Source organism: Quercus lobata, chromosome 4 (genome assembly GCF_001633185.2).
Source record: "Quercus lobata isolate SW786 chromosome 4, ValleyOak3.0 Primary Assembly, whole genome shotgun sequence".
Lineage (NCBI taxonomy): Eukaryota > Viridiplantae > Streptophyta > Magnoliopsida > Fagales > Fagaceae > Quercus > Quercus lobata.
The window spans coordinates 32,852,896-32,859,678 of NC_044907.1; the positions used below are offsets into that span (position 1 = coordinate 32,852,896).

Sequence of the window (6,783 nt, forward strand, 5' to 3'; positions counted from 1 at the left end):
TCTGAAAACAAAATTTATAAGTATTATATAATTGAAGATTAAAAAAAAAAACATGATTAATAAAAAGAAAAATCCATAAATCCAACTAACAAACCCATAACCCACAACCACCTCCACGACCACCCACAACACATAGCCGCCTCCACTGCCCATTGGCCACCATTACCACAACCCAAATCCACCAAATTTGTAATAAAATCATCTCAAAAACCAACCAAAATTCAACAAACCCACAAATCCTCCAACAAATCCACCACATCAACACCACAAAATCCATCCCATAACCAAAAAGCACCACCTAAAATCATTACAAACCCAGCTACAACACCACTGCCACAACCAACAACAACCGCAACTCCTACCCACAACCAACGGAAAAGACCCATAAAGCAAAGCCACCGATTAACCCACGTAACTGCCATCAGCAACCCAACTGATCTTGACCACCAACACAAACCCACAAACAAAAACACAGCTCAATCTCGACCACAACCACCACATTGGAACCCATCCAAACCCACGAAATCCAGCCATACCACCATTGACCCACGAAACCCAGCCAAACCCAACCAAAATCCACTGCCACAAACCCACTACCACAGCCAAAATCCACCACCATCAAACCCGCAAACTATTAAACCTGAAACCCATGGCTTGGGCTATAGTGCATATATAGATGGTTGTGCACTATTGCTGAGGAGTTAAAATTTTTAAGTTTGGCTCCACCATTGCAGTTTACTTTTTGAAATTGATGATGCTAAAAATAGCAACATGACATTTTAGCGCCATTAATAATAATGCTCTAAGCCACCTAGATCTAGGCCTTATCCTAAATTTCTTTTTGAAGGTTTCAAGTCTCCATTAAACAAACAAAAAGGTACCAAAATTATACTAAAAATCCAAAAATGGTAGGATAAGAGCTAATTTTTATTTTAAAAAAAAAACTATGTGTGTGGGGTGTGGGGTGTTGGGGGGAAGAAGGTATCTTGTGGGTTTCACATGTCAGTGAAACACTAGGTGCTTGCGCCGTCTCATCTAAGATTTTTTTCGTGGGGGGGGGGGGGGGGGGGGAATTTCTATATCTTTAGGAAGTCTTCTTAAATATTGAGCCAATTGAAATCCTTTATTTATATTTATATATATATATATATATATATATTTTATGAGTTAGAATGAATGTATTAAATAACCATTGAAAATCAATTTTCTTATCAACTTGTAAAAGAGATTTTATTTTATTTTTTTTTTAGCTGAATTGTAAAAGAGATATTGATAAAACCTATGTACAAAAACTTTATAACATTTTTTTAATCTTAAAAAGCAAGAAGAACGAGTTATAAACAGGAGGAAATATTAAAAGTTAAATAAAAACTATTTAGATTAAAAAAAAAATCATTAAAATCTACCTTAAATGTATTGGACTAACCCTAATTTGTCCTTAGCCTTCTCCTCCTATCTCGTCTGTACCTTTAGCTCATCTAGCCTCTAGGTAAGTGTAAGGACTTTGTCTAATCAACCTTTTGTCGCCTCTTGAGTCTTTGACCCTTCAAACAAGCTTTGAGCATGCCCTTGAACGTCTTGAGAAGGTCTTTTACCATGTAGAGTGTAGACACTATTGAGCTTTTGTGTCTTTCGATTCATCAAGCTATCCATGTACGAATTCCTGAAGTTATTGTACTTTTGGAATATGCAGAATGGGAGATGATGAGGCTTGTTGAAATGAGTGGACACTTTTCGGATTGAGATCCCGTGCAATACCTAGGGTATTGCACGGGGTGCAATAGCTCAAATCCTAGCCTTCCATTCAATCTAATGGTTCTAAAATAACTCCACGTCATCAATCCGCGTCACTTAGGAAAAAAAAATTTTAATTCACTCTCATTCCTTCTTTCTCTCATTTTTTTTCCTGTTCATATCTTTCTCTCTGCAACTTTTCACTCCTTAGTCCTCTCCTCTGTTCTCTCTAATTTTCAAAATTTTCAAAAAATCCGGATGTTGTTACCGCTTCGCTTGCGCTCTCGCGGCAAACCACCGTCATCGTACGGACCAAGTCTCGAATCAGCCACCATTGCGCCACCCACCGGCCACCATTTCTCTCCCCCAATGATCTATCAGCCCCTGCTACGCCTTTGTCGGCTTCACTGCTTAGCATCTCTAAACTACACTGCCAGCCCAATCACTTCCCAATGAGTTCTCTCTCTGACTTTCCATATATATTGGGAACACGAAAGAAAATAAATTGAAATTGCAATTTTTTTTTTTTTAGTTAGTTTTGAGATTAAGGATTGAAATTAGATGGTGGGTTTTTTTGGCTATGGGATTTATGGGTTCTTTTAATCTGGGTTTTTTTTTTTTTTTTTTAATTTTCATTCTCACGGTGGTGATTTGTACTAAGACCCAAGAAATTGTTGATGGGTATATTGTTTTGCTCGGTATTATGGGTTGGATTATTAATTTGTTTATTTTTGAACTTGAGCAGAATTTAATGCTTCTTCATTGTTGAACTTGAAAGGCACTATGAATACCTTTATCTAACTTACGTTGGACATATAGGTTGATGGGTATATTGTTTTGCTCGGTATTATGGGTTGGATTATTAATTTGTTTATTTTTGAACTTGAGCAGAATTTAATGCTTCTTCATTGTTGAACTTGAAAGGCACTATGAATACCTTTATCTAACTTAAGTTGGACATATAGGTGATATATGTGGACAATTTAGAGATTTGCTTTATTATTATTTTTTAATAGGGTATTGCAATGAAGATTAGGCATATCAAAATCTGTTAGTGATTCTTTCTTGAAAAAAAAAAAAAATCTGTTAGTGATTGGAATAATTCATTATTACAGAATTTGCATCAATGTGAAGTTCTAAATTTATACAGCAATTTAGTGTGTTCATTTGCAGTTAGATGGCATTAGTTTTGATGATGGAGAGTCTCCATTGTAGACCTCTCAAAGTTGAAAAGGTAGATTTTGCTGTGCACGGGTAATGTAGCATTAGTGGAATGCTTACATTTTTTTTTTTTTTTTGGTTGGTTGTGATCTTGCTAGTTGTGATCTAGGTTGGTTTTGATGTAGCTTGTTTGAAAGCTAATGTAAGAGCTAAAGACCATGGGCGTGATTTCTTGTTGTGGTGATAGTAGACAGTTTGACATTGGTAGTAAACAATAGATACTAAAGACAGATGCAGTTTGACATTGGTAGTAAACAATAGGTTCCAAAGACAGATGTCTTTCAGTGTGTCATTAAATATTCATACTATGCTTTGGTTGACTGCATTTTTGTGGTAATATGCTCTCAATTTGTAGTAATAGTTGAAATTGATAGCAATTAAACCTTGTAATGTAGGTTTGATAGTTCATGTACAAGCAAAATTGGTTGTTTCTTTGCTAAGTTCTGTGTAGTCATAGCTATGCTTTTGATATATAAATCACCCCCCCTCCCCGGGGCCCAAGTCCGTCCATCATCTTAATAGTAATATTCTTGTTTTTTTCTAGCATTGTTTCAACCTTTCAATATTATCATCTATGTAGTTTGAATTTGAAAATATTATTGCAGTGAGTCACAATATTAAAGGTTGCTACTTTTTATTATCCACTATGCAGGTGATTTCTTGGATGCAATTGAGCACTAAACCTGTTTTTTCTGAATTGGTGGCTCAATAATCTCAGCATGGTTATACATAAGGGCTGGCACTAACGGGCTACCATAGACAAGCCACTTGAGATCGAAAAAGCATATGATCTTGAGGCACACACACTTATTTCCCTCTTTTCTTTGTGTGGAAATTATATATATTCTACTAGCTAGTGGGAAAAATTGGCCTTATAATCAAGGTCTATAATTCAGTAGAACTCTTGTTATCTTGTTATTTGGCATTTTGATCAAAGTATACATTTCAATGAAATTTGAACTCTATTGGAACAAGTATTTTTTGTTCCTTTTATGTGTTTGTTTTAATATTGCATTTGTCACTAAATTGGTTACTCAATTATCTGTTGTCTATTGATTTTGATGAAAAAAAAGTTTTAAGCTTGGTAAAATTTCAAAAGATAAATCATAAAAATCATTACAGATATTGAAATATCAAGAAAAGAATAATTGCACTTTATTACATTCTCTTGGTTTGTACTATACATCATTGTAAGGGTTTTTGTATACATAAACAGGGACACTCAAGTGTCAAAATTGAATGATACAACATAAAACTCAAGCAAGTCTTTTTTGTCTCATTACATGTTTCGAAGTAAAAAGAAGTTCATTCATATCAAGTCTAAAAATTTAATGACACTGAAAATTAGTCTTGCTAGCATCAAGATATCAATCCATAAGGAATGCTTCAAAACCTTTTCTGGCAATATAGCTTGGCTGGAGCTCTATGCTCTATCATCCTGCAACGTTAAAAAACAAATTTCAATCAATACAGTAACATCTTAGAAGACCAACCCTCTATTTACTTGTAAAAATCTTATATGATTCGTTGGTTTCAAGTGAAATAAACCAACAATTTGACTGGAACTTGAAACATAATTGCTATATATAAGTACTTTTCTAGTGCCCCACACAGCCCACACCTTTTGAAATTAGAACAACCCTTATTTCAAGCTTGGCTAAGAACCGACAGAAATTTCCATGACAAAGACAACCCAACAGAAGAAAAACTACATCTACCAAAATTCAAAAATTTATCTATAATTTACTGCAATTAGAGCAAAAGTCAGCCTAGCTGCTGTATACTTGAACAGATGCACCCCCACCATTTGTAATTGCACTTTGAACCAACCAAGTGATGTAAGAAAACTGCCAACTTATGCTCAAATTGTAGTGGCAACCGAAGCAACTAAAGAGTCTAAGACAATGCATATCTCTACATTATTAACATTTGAGGAACTAAGGAGGCAATATTAACATGATAAATTCTAATATTTGGAAGAAAAATATCCTCTTTGCCAACAAATGGGATTTTCACAAACTTCACAATGTCAGGTAGTTGAACGGAAATAGTAGAAGAAACAGCCTTGTCTATGAGCACATTCTTGGCAAAATCAAGACCAAGTGTGATGCTTGCACATATATGAAGCCTTCCTCCTCAGATTGAATTTCAGTGTTATTAGGAGTTAGTAAAAATGATAGAACTATTAACAAATTAATGGGTGAAATTAATAAGAAAAACTCAAAAGACAAGTTGTTCAAAGGAAAACCAAGAACCCAAACACTCAAATTACAGTGATCTTCTCTTGAAGAAACTACGAGAGCAACACGTAGAAAATCAAAACAAAATTTTTCTAATTGGTACTACCAGTGACATCAACTACAGACGAAATTCTTCATTTTTTTTTTCCATCCTAACCCACACCATCATATAGAAAAACGAACAAGTGAAACTTAACCAAAAAAAAAAAAAAACCCAATCCATAATACCGAGCAAAACAATATACCCATCAACAATTTCTTGGCTCTTAGTACAAATCACCTCCGTGAGAATGAAAAATTGTAAAAAAAAAAAAAAAAAAAAAAAAAAAAAATCACAACTTTACCCAAAAAAATTAAAAAAAAAACACCCAGATTAAAAGAACCCATAAATCCATAGCCAAAAAACCCACCATCAGATTTCAATGCCTAAGCTCAAAACCAACTTTTAAAAAATATATATATATATATAAAAAATTGCAATGTCAATTTATTTTCTATCGTGTTCTCAATATATATGAAAAGTCAGAGAGAGAGAGAACTTACTGGGAAGTGATTGGGCCGGCGGTGCAGATTGGAGATGCTAGGCAGTGGAGCCGACAGAGGCATAGCAGGGGTTGATAGATCGTTGGGGGAGAGAAATGGTGGCTGGTAAGTGGCGCCATGGTGGCGATGACGGTGGTTTGGCGTGAGAGTGGTAGCGGCAAAAGCAAGTCAGCAACATCAGGATTTTTTGAAAATTTTGAGAATTAGAGAGAACAGAGGAGAGGACTGCGGAGTGAAAAGTTGGAGAGAGAGAGATGAACAGAAGAAAAAAAAAATGAGAGAAAAAGGAATGAGAGTGAATTAAAATTTTTTTTTCCTAAGTGACGCGGATCGATGACGTGGAGGTATTTTAGAGCCATTAGATTGAATGGAAGGCTAGGATTTAAGCTATTGCACCCCGTGCAATACCCTAGGTATTGCACGGGATCTCAATCCTTTCAACCCACATACGCATGTGTCCTTCTGACACAGCCCTTACAAAAGAGGACTTCCTACATGCATAAAGTCATGGAAGTACTGTACCTCTATGAACCTTTCCCACGTGACCCTGACAAAAGACAGAAAAAAAAAAAGATAAACCCACACATCGTGTGGCGAAATATTCATTGGAATATGCAGAGTGGGTGATGATGAAGAGTGTTGAAGTGTGATGATGAAGTACTGTACCTCTATCAATATTGACACATCAAATCAATGTTCAACGTGTGGAGCTTCTTTTCCCTTTGCTCTGTTGTACACCCTTTTCTTTTCCCTTTGCCCAGGATAGACTCTAGTACTGTTTCTATCTACCCTTCTTTGAGAATAAAATGTAAGTGATTCAGGTCTTGTGATGTTTACCAAAAAAAAATCAGGTCATGTTCGAGTGGATCCTGTTTCTGTTTTAGTCACTATACAAATAATAAAGGATTTTACTAAAGGCACATGTTAATTTTTATTTTTAGAAAAAATTTTCTTGATAATTAAAAAAATAATGATAATTTTTTCAATTTTAGATAAAATACTTTAAAAAATAAAAAATTTAATGGACACATGTTAACCGGACCAA

The 6,783-nt window shown here is 35.0% G+C and overlaps 2 long non-coding RNA genes across 2 annotated transcripts; one reads left to right on the forward strand and one right to left on the reverse strand.

Annotated features, from left to right (window-relative positions):
- The first annotated feature begins 2,817 nt into the window (after positions 1-2,817).
- On the forward strand, positions 2,818-3,929 carry LOC115987319. Its single transcript, XR_004091046.1, has 2 exons — positions 2,818-2,968; positions 3,608-3,929. It is a non-coding gene; the product is annotated as an uncharacterized LOC115987319 (long non-coding RNA).
- A 157-nt stretch (positions 3,930-4,086) lies between these two features.
- Positions 4,087-6,494, reverse strand: LOC115987318. Its single transcript, XR_004091045.1, has 3 exons — positions 6,405-6,494; positions 5,739-6,285; positions 4,087-4,393 (listed from the first exon to the last, which is right to left on the reverse strand). It is a non-coding gene; the product is annotated as an uncharacterized LOC115987318 (long non-coding RNA).
- Positions 6,495-6,783: the final 289 nt, after the last annotated feature.